Genomic DNA, 15,977 nt, shown 5'->3' with positions numbered 1-15,977 from the left:
TTGAGTAAAAATACACTTTAACGTATCTTAAATTAAATGAGTAAATACCTAGGAGTAGAGTGGCTAGATGATTTGAAAGGTACATGTTTAAGTTTTCAAGAAATTTCCAAACTCTTTTCAAAGTGGTTGTATGGTCTTGCACTTCTAGCAGTAGCGTATGAGAGTTCCAGTTTCTCCACGGCCACAGCAACATTTGGTTTGGCGGTTTGGTGTTTGTTTTTTTTTAATTTTAGAGGTTTTTGTAGGTGTGTCATGCTAGCTCATTGTGGTTTTAATTTGCACTTCTCTAATAACTAGTGATGTTGTGCATCTTTTCATGTGTTTGTTTGCCAAGATATTTTGCCTTTGGTGACATTTCTGTTCAAATAATTTACCCACTAGGGGTGAGGATGGGGTGCTTGCTTTGTTATTGTTGAATTTTGAAATTTCTTTATGTATTTTGGATACATATTCATTTTCTTTTAGCCGAGTCTTTCAAAGGAAAGAAGTTTTTAATTGTGATGAAATCTAAATTATAAGTTCATATTTTTATGTGTCATACTTTGGTGTCACATCTAAAAAAAAACCCATGCACAACCCAAGGTCGCAAGATCTCCTATTTTATTCGTCTAAAAGCTTACGGCATTACGTTTTACATTTAGGCCCATGGCCCATGTTGAGTTGAGTTTTATGTATGCTGAGAACTATGGATCATTGGTTTTTGTTGGTTTGCTTTTTTCAGTGGATATCTAATTGTTAGAGTGCTGTATTTCGGAGAGACTGTCCTTTCTCCTGGTCTGCATATAAGTTCAACATTTTATCAGTAAATTAAAAGCACAAGGCTAATGCCATAGATTTCACTTTTAAAATGATGTTTTTAGGGCTTCCCTGGTGACGTAGTGGTTGGGAGTCCGCCTGCCGATGCAGGGGACGCGGGTTCGTGCCCGGTCCGGGAGGATCCCACATGCCGCGGAGCGGCTGCGCCCGTGAGGCATGGCCGCTGAACCTGCGCGTCAGGAGCGTGTGCTCCGCGACGGGAGAGGCCACAACAGTGAGAGGCCCACGTACCGCAAAAACAAACAAACAAACAATAAAATGATGTTTTTATTTTATTATTTTTTTTATTTTACATTGGAGCACAGTTGAATAACAATGTTGTGTTAGTTTCATGTGTACAGCAAAGTGATTAAGTTGTACATACACATGTATCTATTCTTTTCAAATTATTTTCTCATTTAGGTTATTATAGAATACTGAGCAGAGTTCCCTGTACTATACAGTAGTTCCTTGTTGGTTATCTATTTTATTTTTAACATCTTTATTGGAGTATAATTGCTTTACAATGGTGCATTAGTTTCTGCTGTATAACAACGTGAATCAGCTGTACGTATACATATATCCCCATATACCCTCACTCTTGCGGCTTCCTCCCACCCGCCCTATCCCACCCCTCTAGGTGGTCACAAGGCACCGAACTGATCTCCCTGTGCTATGCAGCTGCTTCCCACTAGCTATCTGTTTTACATTTGGTAGTGTATATATGTCAGTGCCACTCTCTCACTTACCCTTCCCCCAGCTTACCCTTCCCCCACCCCGCGTCCTCAAGTCCGTTCTCTACGTCTGCGTCTTGTCCTGCCCCTAGGTTCTTCAGAACCTTTTTTTTTTATTATTATTCCATATACATGTGTTAGCATACGGTATTTGTTTTTCTCTTTCTGACTTACTTCACTCTGTATGACAGTCTCTAGATCCATCCATGTCACTACAAATAACTCAATTTCGTTTCTTTGTATGGCTGAGTAATATTCCATAGTATATATGTGCCACATCTTCTTTATCCATTCATCTGTCGATGGACACTTAGGTTGCTTCCATGTCCTGGCTATTGTAAATAGAGAGGCAATGAACACTGTGGTACATGACTCTTTTTGAATTATAGTTTTCTCAGGGTATATACCCAGTAGTGGGATTGCTGGATCATATGGTAGTTCTATTTTTAGTTTTTTAAGGAACCTCCATACTGTTCTCCATAGTGGCTGTATCAATTTACATTCCCACCAACAGTGCAGGAGGGTTCCCTTTTCTTCACACCCTCTCCAGCATTTATTGTTTACAGATTTTTTGATGATGGTCATTCTGACTAGTGTGAGGTGATACCTCAATGTAGTTTTGATTTGCATTTCTCTAGTGATTAGTGATGTTGAGCATTCTTTCATGTGTTTGTTGGCAATCGGTATATCTTCTTTGGAGAAATGTCTGTTTAGGTCTTTTGCCCATTTTTGGATTGGGTTGTTTGTTTTTTTGGTATTGAGCTGCATGAGCTGCTTGTATATTTTGAAGATTAATTCTTTGTCAGTTGCTTCGTTTGCAAACATTTTCTCCCATTCTGAGGGTTGTCTTTTGGTCTTTTTTATGGTTTCCTTTGCTGTGCAAAAGCTTTTATTTTTGTTTTTATTTCCATTTAACTAGGAGGTGGGTCAAAAAGTATCTTGCTGTGATTTATGTCATCGAGTGTTCTGCCTATGTTTTCCTCTAAGTGTTTTATAGTGTCTGGCCTTACATTTAGGTCTTTAATCCATTTTGAGTTTATTTTTGTGTATGGTGTTAGGGAGTGTTCTAATTTCATTCTTTTCCATGTAGCTGTCCAGTTTTCCCAGCACCACTTATTGAAGAGGCTGTCTTTTCTCCACTGTATATTCTTGCCTCCTTTATCAAAAATAAGGTGACCATATGTGCGTGGGTTTATCTCTGGGCTTTCTACCCTGTTCCATTGATCTATATTTTTGTTTTTGTGCCAGTACCATACTGTGTTGATTACTGTAGCTTTGTAGTATAGTCTGAAGTCCGGGAGCCTGATTCCTCCAGCTCTGTTTTTCTTTCTCAACATTGCTTTGGCTATTCGGGGTCTTTTGTGTTTCCATACAAATGGGTAGTATAGTCATTTTCCCAATGTTGATTCTTCCAATCCAAGAACATGGTATACCTCTCCCTCTGTTTGTATCACCTTTAATTTCTTTCATCAGTGTCTTATAGTTTTCTACGTACAGGTCTTTTGTTTCCTTAGGTAGGTTTATTTCTAGGTATTTTATTCTTTTTGTTGCAATGGTAAATGGGACTGTTTCCTTAATTTCTCTTTCAGAGTTTTCATCATTAGTGTATAGGAATGCAAGAGATTTCTGTGCATTAATTTTGTATCCTGCTACTCTACCAAATTCATTTATTAGCTCTAGTAGTTTTCTGGTAGCATCTTTAGGATTCTCTAAGTATGATATCATGTCATCTGCCAACAGTGACAGTTTTACTTATTCTTTTCTGATTTGGATTCCTTTTATTTCTTTTTCTTCTCTGATTGCTGTCGCTAAAACTTCTAAAACTATGTTGACTAGTAGTGGTGAGAGTGGGCACCCTTTCTTGTTCCTGATCTTAGAGGAAATGGTTTCAGTTTTCACCATTGAAAACAATGTTGGCTGTGGGTTTGTCATATATGCCCTTTATTGTGTTGAGGTACGTTCCCTCTATGCCTACTTTCTGGAGAGTTTTTATCATAAATGGGTGTTGAATTTTGTTGACAGTTTCTTCTGCATCTATTGATATTATCATATGCTTTTTATCGTTCATTTTGTTAATATGGTGTATCACATTGATTGATTTTCATTTATTGAAGAATCCTTGCATTCCTGGGATAACCTCCACTTGATCATGGTGTATGATCCTTTTAATGTGCTGTTGGATTCTGTTTGCTGGTATTTTGTTGAGGATTTTTGCATCTATGTTCATCAGTGATGTTGGCCTGTAGTTTTCTTTTTTTGTGACATCTTTGTCTGGTTTTGGTATCAGGATGATAGTGGCCTTGTAGAATGAGTTTGGGAGTGTTCCTCCCTCTGCGATATTTTGGAAGAGTTTGAGAAGGATAGGTGTTAGCTCTTTTCTAAATGTTTGATAGAATTCGCCTGTGAAGCATGTGGTCCTGGACTTTTGTTTGTTGGAAGATTTTTAATCACAGTTTCAATTTCAGTGCTTGTGATTGGTCTGTTTATATTTTCTGTTTCTTCCTGATTCAGTCTTTGAAGGTTGTGCTTTTCTAAGCATTTGTCCCTTTCTTCCAGGTTGTCCATTTTATTAGCATGTAGTTGCTTGTAGTAATCACTCATGATCCTTTGTATTTCTGCAGTGTCAGTTGTTACTTCTCTTTTTTCATTTATGATTTGTTGAATCTGAGTCTTCTCCCTTTTTGTCTTGATGAGTCTGGCTAATGGTTTATCAATTTTGTTTACCTTCTCAAAGAACCAGCTTTTAGTTTTATTGATCTTTGCAAATGTTTCCTTCATTTCTGTTTCATTTATTTCTGATCTCATCTTTATGGTTTCATTCCTTCTGCTAACTTTGGGGTTTTTTTGTTCCTCTTTCCCTTTAAGTGTAAGCTTAGGTTGTTTATTTGAGATTTTTCTGAGGTAGGCTTGTATTGCTATAAACTTCCCTCTTAGAACTGCTTTTGCTGCCTCCCACATGTTTTGGGTTGTCGTGTTTTCATTGTCATTTGTTTCTACGTATTTTTTTACTTCCTCTTTGATTTCTTCAGTGATCTCTTGGTTATTTAGTAGCATATTGTTTAGCGTTGTGGTCTGAAAAGATACTTGGTACAATTTCAATTTTCTTAAATTTACCAAGGCTTGATTGGTAACCCAAGATATGATCTATCCTGGGGTGGTGGAGAAGGCAAGAGTCCGGGGCGGTGGAGAAGGCAAGATGGCAGTGCCCATGGAGTTGGCCGTGTGTATGATGAACTCAGCGGCCCAGCTGTGGAGCTGCGTCATGTGAGCACTTGAGAAGAAAGTGTATTCTTCCATGTCTTGGCTATTGTAAACAGTGCTGCAGTGAACAGTGGGGTGCATGTATCCTTTCAAACCATATTTTTCTCCAGATATATTCCCAGGAGTGGGATTGCTGGTTCATATGGTAGTTCTATTTTTAGTTTTTTAAGGAACCTCCCTACTGTACTCCATATCATATTGTACCCTGTATCAATTTACATTCCCACCATCAGTGTAGGAGGGTTCCCTTTTCTCCACACCCTCTCCAGCCTTTATTGTTTGTAGATTTTTTGATGATGGCCATTCTGACTGGTGTGAAGTGATATCTCGTTGTAGTTTTGATTCTTTTAATAATTAATCCTAATTTTATTTTACTTACAGTGAGGCCATTCAGATTGCCTTGAGACAGTTGATCACAGTTTCTGCCTCTTTTAAATTTCTACCAAGTTGTACACGGCAGTATCTTCCAAGTACTTTTTTTCATTCAACAAATATTTATTGAAGCATTACTATGTGTCAGGTACCGTTCTTATTACTGGGGTCATTACAGTGAACTGGATAGAGTGGCTGCCCTCAAGGAGATTACTTTCTATTATAGTAGACATACAATAAAGAATAAATGTATGCCAGGTAGTAATAACGTCCGTAAATTTTAAAATGTAGTGTCACGGAACAGACAGTGATGGACATGACCTAGAGCCCTATTTTAAATAGGATCATTAGTGCCTCAATTAAGGCAATATATTCATCAACACCTGAAGAAAGGGATGGAATAAGTTTTGTTGATATCCAAGCAAAGAGTATCCAGGCAGAGCAAAAATAAACTCAAAGATGCTGAAGTAGTGTATTTGGCATGCTTAAAAAATAGCTGCGGAGGGTCCTGGGGGTATTTGAATTGAGAATTTTAGATCTTGAAGAAACCCTCGATATTACCCAGTTCCAGGATTGCTGGTAGATTTCATCTTCAAAGTCAATTCAAATGAATTGGTGGTGAACGCCTACAGCAGAAGTCAGTAAGTCTTTTCTATCAAGGTCCAGATCATAAATACTTTCAGCTTTGTGGGACATACTGTTTCTGTTGCAGTCACTCAGCTCCGTCATTGGCTGAAAGCAGCCACAGTAATACGTAAACGAATGTGAGTGTGCTGTGCTCCAGTACAACTGTATTTTACTGGTGGGCTGGATTTGGCCCTTGGAGTCTGCCAGCATCTGGGCTAGTATGGTGTTGGGCAGTCTTACCTGTATCTCTCAGAGGGACTCATTAGTCATTCTGTCGTGGGCTCACATGGGGCACCTCAGCCGTGTATTTGCCACTGTGAGTCAAACAGCCTCCTTGTGTTACCCATTAGACCAGACAAGTTCTCACAAGCTGTTAGTGGAAAGTTAGCTCTCTGGTCTCCTAATTCAGTTTTGTTACACTAGCCTGACCTCACCCCTCCAGATTTGCCATCAATTACTTTACCTACATGAAAGGTATAGGGCTTTGAGGGATGTGGGTGCAGCCCCCATGGCTAGAGCCCACCTAAGCCTGAATGGAAGACTTTCCTAGGAAGTGGCCGGTGGTTTTCAAAGTTAGAAGTAAGGGTTTCTGCAGAGCTTTGTCATATTGTGTCTTTGCCACACAGAAAAACAAGTGAAAGACTGAAGCTGCAACATGGTTGGGAGTGGACGTCCGCTGTGTCCCCTGCCACTGGCCTGTCCTTAGCAAGAAAGGAGAACAGACCCTGGTCCAAGTAGGAAAGAAAAGCAGATCTTTAACGTAAGGGAGACCTCACAGGAGGGATACCAAGATAATCATTTTTCTAATTTATAGTTTTAAACATGTCAAAGGAGATTTGAGTAATTAGAATATAGACCAAACTTGATTTCAAAAGAGACCCGAACTATGATGGCATAAATAAGATAGAAGTTAATCTCCGTCGTGTGATTGTCTAGAGATAAGTGGTCCAGGCTGGCTGGGTAGCTGTGCTCCATGTGGACATCCAAGGATTCAGGGTCCCTCCATCGCAAGGCTTTGCCATCCCTGGGTGGCTGCCCTCTTCCCTGCAGTCTGGGCTGGGTCCCACAGCATTTTAGCTGGCAGGAAAGGGAGAAGATAGACAGTGGAAGGTGGGAGAGTACTTTTTCAGGAAGTGACATGGAACTTGCACACAGCACATTTTGCTGATGAGAACATGATCACATAGCCACACCTGGCTGCACAGGAGTCTGGGAAACACCCTCTCTATCCGGGGAGCCATGTGCTCAGCTAAAAATCTATTAATGTGGATTTTTAAAGGGAACTGTGAATTAAGAGGGAGGCTGGAGTTAGCAGTTCGCCACAGAATTTATACAAGGAGGTGAAAAAATTTTCTATTTTTACCTAATATAGAAATAGTAATGCCTAACATTACATAATACTTTAGAGATTTAGAAAAATCTTTCTCATACATTATTTCATTTCTTTCTTCAGCATTATCTTCCCTTGAAGTAAACACTATAATTGGAAGTAGATATTATCTTCATTTATGTGAAGACTTACTTCATTTATGTGAAGTAAGTCTCAGAAGGAGTGTGATGGACATAGAGAATAGACTTGTGGTTGCCAAGGGGGAGGGGGCTGGGGGAGGGGATGGAGTGGGAGGTTGGGATTAGCAGATGCAAACTGTTATATATAGAATGGGTAAATAACAAGGTCCTACTGTATAGCACAGGGAACTATATTCAATATCCTGTAATAAACCATATGGAAAAGAATATTTAAAGAATGTATGTATATGTATAACTGAATAATTTTACTGTACAGCAGAAGTTAACACAACGTTGTAGGTACTTCGCTGGTGGTCCAGTGGTTAAGACTCCGAGCTCCCAATGCAGGGGGCTCAGGTTCGTTCCCTGATCAGGGAACTAGATCCCGCATGTCACAACTAAGAGCCTGCATGCCGCAACTAAAAGATTCCACGTGCTGCAGCGAAGATCTCGCACACGGCAACGAAGATCCCGCATGCTGCAACTAAGACTGCAGCTGTTATTTAGCGCGACGAAATAAATAAATAAATAAACACACACACACACACACACACACACACACACACACACACACACAAATACAACATTGTAAAGTAACTATACTTGAATTAAAATTTTTTCTAATTAAAAAATTTTAAAAGGGCTTCCCTGGTGGTGCAGTGGTTGAGAGTCCGCCTGCCGATGCAGGGGACACGGGTTCGTGCCCTGATCCAGGAGGATCCCATATGCTGCAGAGCGGCTGGGCCCGTGAGCCATGGCCGCTGAGCCTGCGCGTCCGGAGCCTGTGCTCTGCAACGGGATAGGCCACCACAGTGAGAGGCCCGCGTACCGCCAAAAAAAAAAAAAAAAATTAAAAAAAAGGAGTGTGAGATTACCAAAGCCATACAGCCAAAACATACAGAGCCCAAACCTCACTCCAGGCTCAGAGCTTTACCATTTGCACTCCTAGAAACTTAACACCTAATCCTCTAAAGGCCTGTGACTTGGTGTTTACCAAATAGAATGTCCCATCCGATCAGAGGATCTGACACTTTAGTGTGCAAAGTCCCTGATTACCCCAATCCTAGAAATTTTCATTATGTAGCCTCCAGCGTGAAGCCCTGGAATTGCCGCGCTTTGGGAATCACCACAGTGATCTTACATTTTATGATTGTATTTTGCTTAAACAGAGAGGGGAGATATTTCATATTATTTCTGTCTATTCTTTCCCTTTTTGCATTCCCATGCTTATCTGTTAAATTTTGGAACTCTTGCCTTCTGAAAAATCCAAGCTAATTTCTTTTGAAGCATTTCTAACTCAAAACAAAAATCACACAATGATAAAATGTCAAAAACTAATTCTGGACGCCACCATGTAGCCTCTCTCACAGAAGTTTTCAGAGCCCTTGGTTGAGCGGGTGCTTTATACCCTATAGTTTGAAAGGAGAGAAAAAATGGTATTTTCATCAAAAATATTTGTTTTTTCATATTGTGTGTGTGTGTAATGTACATATATCCTTACTGTTTCTCCAGCAGAAATCTCTCGGAGATTTCTAGGTGGCTGTATCTTACCCTCGATTCCCACCCAATCGCATTGAGCTTTTTATTTGCCTTTTTCTCCGTCAGACACCAGGATGAATTTAAACTCCAGTCCCTTGCCAATGGCCTCTCTGATGCATTTGCTCTGTTTTACATTCCCTTTCCCTGTAGAATCAGATGGAAATTCCTTTGGGGCCTTTGAGTCAGAAACTATTGTGTTGCTAATCGAACTTGGCTTCATTAGCATTTCAAATCCTGCGATGTTCTCAGAGATCAGTGTCAGGTCTGAGGGCTCCCCACCCATGACCTGATTTGCCAGACCTGTTTAACGGAAATGAGCAGTGGCCAGTGCCTTTGACCTTATTTCTCCCAGCACACGTCACCGAGAAATCCTTTTCAAGGATTCGAGAGAAAGACGCATGTGCAGTCTGAGAAGCTTTACTCGTATCCCTCTCCCTACTCTAGATATTGCTGCCCAAAAGCCACACTCCCTCCATCACCTCCGGTAGTTGGATCCTGGGTGGATGATGGGTAGACGGGTAAGCAGATGGGCAGATGGACCACGTGGTGGGTGTATAACTAGAAGGGTAGATGGCTTGGTAGATGGGTAATGGACAGGTGGGTGGATGGGTGAAGTAGAAGAGTGAGTAGGTGGATAGGATGGATAGACGGATGCATAGATGAATGGATGGGAAGAGAAGACAGATAAATAATGCCAACTTTCCATTTTGTGCGATATCCTTGCCGTTTAATTATCCATACTTGGCCTTATGTTCCTGAGGCTAAATACCACTTTGCAGAAATCAGCATGCCATGTGAGCTACCTTCTGCCTTCCACGAGGAGCGTCAGGGGTGGGACTTGTCAAATATTTCATTGCCATTCTTACTCAGTGTCTGCTTTGTAAAATAAAAGACACCATCCTTTTTAAAAATATAATATATGTAATAGTGCTTCAGCGCTGTGGAACTCAAACCAGGCACCTATAGCAAAACCTCCTGGGGAACTTGCCCTAATTGCATATGCCTGGACCTCACAGCCTGAACTGTGCCTCCTGGTTGAAAATTACTGCCCTGACAGAAGTGTCTCTGTACCTGGTACCAGAGGTAGTTGAGCAGTGTTGGAGCTCTGTGTTCCTGACGTCACTTCCTCCTTACAGACATTCCACTAACATTTTTTAAAGTACGTGTTATATCCCAGGTAATGCTCTAAGTGCTTTTTACTTGTATTACCTCGTTCGATCTTTACCACAATCCTTTAAGGTAGGAACCATTAATATCTGCATTTTACAGGTGAGGGAATTGAGGCGGGTAGAGGTTAAGTAACACAGGACCAGGGTCACACAGCTGGTAAGAGGTGAAGCTGGAGTTGAAACTCAGTCCATGTCCCGACTCCACGGCCCCACCCAGTAGGCTACACCACCTCTCCGATCACTCAGCTCACCTTTTAAGAACCCTGGTCCAATAGAACTTTCAGCAATGACGAACATGTTCTGTATCTGTGCTGTCCTGTTGACATGATAGCCACTAGCTGCATGAGGCTTTCGAGCACTTGAAATGTGGCCAGTATGACTGAGCAACTAAGTTTTTTAATTGTATGGAATTTTAACTAATTTAAACAGCACGGTTTAAGAGCCACCTAATAGCCTCTGGTCACACAGATGATCTAAAAAAATTAAGTGCTGAACTAGGCTTCAGGAAGACATCTCAGCTATAGACATTATCCTTTATTAATACTATTAACATGAAATAATTACAGAGCACTCTTAGAACCCTTTGTGCTTCTTTCCAGCCCTAAAAGAGTATCACGATTCTTCTAAGCGCTCTGCCAGCTGGGTGGCACATCTACCCTTAGCTCATTGGAAGATGTACTGAGATGAGACAGAGCAAATAATTCAGGCAGAATAATACAGACGGGTTGTAGCATGGTGGTGCCATTGGCGTTTATTCTCAGGAGTCATTGTGACATTTTCCATCTCCCAAATACTTGCCATCCTATGTTAGCGGAAGTGGGAGTTGATGGAAATGACTGACTTTAAAGCAGGGTTCGGGGACTTCCCTGGCGGTCCAGTGGTTACGACTCTGCGTTTCCACTGCAGGGGGCACGGGTCCCATCCCTGGTCAGGGAACCAGGATCCCGCATGCCACCCGGCGTTCAGTGGTGCAAAAAATGAAAAAAACAGAAGTACGGGGGCATCTGTGCTCATTTCAAGGAGACATGCCATCCCACACTCCTTACAGAAGGAAGTGAAGAAAATGAGTAGGAAAGTGGGAAATGATAAACCAAGAGAGAAATAAAGGTGGCTCTGGATGAAGTAATGTAAGAAAAGAGCCGTATTATTTTTTGTGTGGTTATACAAGTTGAAATTGGGTGAAGCTTTTAAACGGGAAGGAAAATTAAAGTGTTAAGAAAACCCCAATGTATATGGCTAGGTTTTATAGCATAGAGACAAGGCAATGTAGAATTTGGTGAAATCATTATATATTGGTTTAGAACAGTGCTGGACAAACTGCAGCCCATGGGTTAACCCAGTCCACTGCTGGTTTTTGTAAATAAAATTTTATTAAGTACACACCTGTCCATTCATTTACATGTGGTCTACGGCTCCTTTATATTACAGCAGCAGAGCTGAGCAGTATGCAACAGGAACTGTATAGCCTGCAAAACCTAGAACAGTTCCTATGGCCCCACACAGAAAAATGCTTATTGACATCCATTTTAGAACAAAAGGGGAATATATATTAGCATAACTATTTTGGAGTACTATTTTGTGTGGCCATCAAATTTTAAAATGCACATCATCTTTGACCTGGCTACACTGGTACACATACCCACAGCATTTCTTGAAACCCTGGAAAACTGAAAACAACCTAAATGTCCACTAGCTGAGCACTGTTAAATGAATTACACTGCATTCGTGTAAAGGAATACTGTTCAGTTGTTGATGTTGCTTAATTGAAGTGTAGTTGATTTACAATATTATATTAGTTTCAGGTTTACAGCATAGTGATTCAGCATTTTTATAGATTATACTCCATTAAAAGTTATTACAAAATAATGGCTATAATTCCCTGTGCTGTATGATATACCCTTGTTGCTCATCTATTTTATACATAGTAGTTTGTATCTCTTAATCTCCTACCCCTTGCTTGCCCCTTGCCCCTTCCCTCTCCCCTCTGGTAACCACTAGTTTGTTCTCTATATTTGTGAATCTGTTTCTGTTTTTCTGTTTTTGTTATATTGATTCATTTGTTTTATTTTTTTAGATAGCACATATAAGTGATAACATAGACTATTTGTCTTTCTGTCTGACTTATTTCACTAAGCATAATACTCTCTAGGGCCACCCAAGTTGTTGCAAATGGCAGAATTAAATTCTTTTTTTATGGCTGAGTAATATTCCATTGCATATATGTACCACATCTTCTTTATCCATTTATCTGGTGATAGACACTTGGGTTGCTTCCATGTCCTGGCTATTGCAAATAATGCTGCTATGAACATTGGGGTGCATGTATCTTTTCAAATCAGTGTTTTCGTTTTTTCTGGGTATACACTCTGGAGTGAAATTGCTGGATCATTCAGACTTCTCCTTTTTGTTTTTTGAGGAAACACCATACTGTTTTCCATAGTGGCTGTACCAGTTTACATTCCCACCAACAGTGTACGGAGGTCCCCTTCTCTCCACATCCTTGCCAACATTTGTTATTTGTTGTCTTTTTGATGATAGCCATTCTGAGAGGTGTGAGGTGATACTGTGATTTTGCTTTGCATGTCTGTAATAATTGAGGACCTTTACATGTGCCCGTTTGCCATCTGTATGCCTTCTTTGGAAAAATATGTCTATTGAGGTCTTCCGCCCATTGCTTAATGGGTTGTGGGGTTTTTGTTTTTTTTTTTAATTGAGCTATTTATTGTTGTTTTGTAATGAGATAGTTCTGTATGTACTATTTATTACTAAATAGAAAAATGTCGCAGAACAGTATGCATTATTTGATTACATTTGTATAAAAGCAACAAAGAATCCCCCCAGAAGATACAGGGATACATGCCTGGCACAGGGATACAGGGATATATATATGCCCAGCACCTGGCACAGGGCTCGGCATTTGAGGAGTGAACACATGGAGAGTTTACACATTACTTTTTCACTTTTAATCTCCTGGACTCTGAGTGTTTATGAACATCCACTACTTTTTTAAAAATCTAAATTAAAACGGGGAAAAATAAACAAGAGGAAATAGCCACAGGTAAGCCTCCCGGCTCCCGCATACGAGCCGGTGCCAGCAGAGGAGGCCGGGGGTCTGAGGACCCACTGGAGCCCATTGCTAGCACTGCGGGGATCGGGGGGCGGGGGGCGAGGGGGCAGGAGTTTGGTCTCCAGGTGGGACCGGCGGGAACCCGGGGGCAGGAGCCACGCACAGCAAACGCGGGGAAGTGCCCAGGAGGCCACTCGGGTCTGGAAAGGGAGTGGGGCAGTGGCCCTGTCCTGGGGACATTGTCCGCAAGTAACGGGTGGGAAGACTTCGTCCAGGAAACTGGGAAAAGCAGGAAGCTACAGAAGAAGGAGCCAAGGGAAGGAAGGACGCGGCGGCCAGCCCTGGAGGTGGAGAGACGTTTCTGAGGAAGAACACGTTTCCTGGGCTCTGAGAAGACCCGGTGTCTGCGGGGACGCGGGCTCACGTCTGGGGTGCAGCCTGCTGTCTGTGGGCCTGAGAATCACGGACACCACCAGTCCCGGCCTCGGAGCCGGTGTTCACACGGACGGCCCAGGGCACTTTCTGCTGTTGATCAGTGTTAGGACTTCCCCTGCGCCCAACGCGGGAGGCGGCTGAGCCAGGGGGTACAGAAGCCCCCGGAACAGCTCAGCATTTGCCCTGTGCCGGCTACACACCCCTGCCCGGGCTGCCCTACTGAAACCCACGCTCCCCTCAGTGCTGCCATTTACTTTTTCCACAGAAGTGTGGCAAGAGGGGTTTACATGAGACTAAGTGTAAAACAACGAAAAAAAAAAGTAAAAGTAAATAAATAAAAACAAAACCATGTAAGAGACAGGTGTGTCTTCTTAAAATACGATCCGTGTCCGCCGCTCGCCACCCCACCTCCATGTGGCCAGCACTTTGCATGACTTGTGCCTGGGGTGGATGTCAGCGCCTGTGAGAATCTTTTTATTTAGACATCACGAGGCATGTGACCAGTTTTGAACACAGCCGGCTGCAATGCTGGTGCACAGAGACGCCTGCTCTTTCTTCAGCAAACTCTCCAGTTCAAACATGTCTGCAGAGCATGATTCATGGTGTTTCTTTCTGGATTGTCCAGTGGGTAATTGCTGTACAGAAACCAGAGAAACAGATGTAGACCCTGAACCCTGGCTATAAATTTTTGTTTTATGATTATGGGTTTCAAATGTGCTGTGTCACACTGACAAATACACAGTTACTCTGAAACAAAATGAATTTGGGGCTCAAACTTTTGCTTGTTTGTTTGTTTGTTTGTGGTTGGAAATACTTTTATTAGAGTTCCTTTTATCATTGATCGAGCATAAAGAAAACAGGGGCAGTGACACATATCAGAATGTTATTTTATGCCTTACCAAGAGGATATTTGGGAAACGGTTCTTCCAGAATGTTTAATTAATGTTTAAAATAGGTGTCGATAGTTTCAACTTCATTATCCACAAATTAACTAGGCCATTTTTCACCTTCTACCTGTTCATTAATCTTTATGGTGCACGGATATGTATTAAGGAACTGGGGCTTATTTGTGTATTTTTCCCTTATCTTTTTTTAAGATGAAGAAGGTAGAAGAAGAATCAAGTTTTCAAGAAGTATAAGAATTAGATTTACTGACAAAGAAATAAGAAACGTGTGGCTAAATTTGGGGGCTGCTTTCTAAGTTAACGCTTGGATTAAATAATAACCGTAATAGTTGCTATCCACGTAATCGATCCATGATGAGAAATGATGAACTGACTAGTGAATACTGTCGCACCGTAAAACACCCATAATGTTCCACTCACAAGGATTTAAGCCCTGATCCTTCATTTCAAGGCTCAAGTTTATTTCTCTACAGTTAAGAGAACTGTGTTCCTAGGTGAATAGAAATGTAAAATTTTCTTGTGCAAAGAAAGAAAACACCGATCTCTGAACCCCTACCACACAAAGACACACACACACACACACACACACACACCTGTTATTGTTTTTGTGCCGTGACAGAGTATTGAGGAAGGAAATTTGGGAGCCGTTGTCTCCCTTAAGAACTGAGAGTAAACAGAATTTGTGGGACCCCATCCGCATGTTCACTTCCTTGTGACCAGTGCACCCTACCCTTTGGAAAGATGCTGAGTGAGCAGGTAAGTGCCACGGTAACCCGTACACACACACTTGGCCACGGTGCCATGTTTCTCATCTCTTAGTTCCTCCGGCTGTACTTTAAATATAGCTCCCTCCTCTCCCTCCTCAAAGAACTTTTCACCCACCTCCATGATCCTGTACAAAACGAGCCCAGTTTCCAAGGCACTCTGAGGACCTCAAATAAGCATTTGGAGCTGTAAGTCCCATGGACCATGCAGCAATTGGCAATGTGGTGCTTTATGTATCTTTACAACTATCTTAATGACAGAGTGTTAAATGTTTTGTAAATTCCTCCGCGCTCCTTGTTTAAAATGTGTGTTTTCTTTGTAGTTAAAGGATTTCTTATAATAAAGCTCTGTTGCAAAATGATGACCGTATAAAAGAGAGAGAAAGCGAGAATAACAAACACATAGTTTCAGCAAAAGCTTACCCCTTTATCACCCTGGACTTTGCAATCGCAAGAACTGAGCTTGCTGGGCTGAAAATTGTTTGCCTACACCTTCCTGAAAGAGTCTTTGACTTGGTAAGTGTGTGCCATGCATACTTTTCATGTTACACATGAGTGCCACTCAGCAGCTCTGCTAGCCCAGCAGCACGGGGCGAGTGCCCGACAGGCTTTTAGAAGGCTTGGATGCCAGGGCACATACCAGCCCATTCACAGAAAGGAGACTGCAGCGCGCCCTTCCCTGTGAGGGGCAAGGAAGCCGTCCACCCCTGCCCGCCCACTCGCCCTCCCTGCTTTGTGGGAGAATTATTAGTCAACGGTGGAGGGGCAGTGGAAGACTTAACGTGTTTTAATCCCTCCCC

Source organism: Aethalodelphis obliquidens, unplaced genomic scaffold (assembly GCF_003676395.1).
Source record: "Aethalodelphis obliquidens isolate GAN/ISIS:26980383/991018 unplaced genomic scaffold, ASM367639v1 scaffold56, whole genome shotgun sequence".
NCBI classification, from domain to species: Eukaryota; Metazoa; Chordata; class Mammalia; order Artiodactyla; family Delphinidae; genus Aethalodelphis; species Aethalodelphis obliquidens.
The sequence above is the reverse complement of the archived record's forward strand: the minus strand, read 5'-3'. Positions refer to the sequence as shown.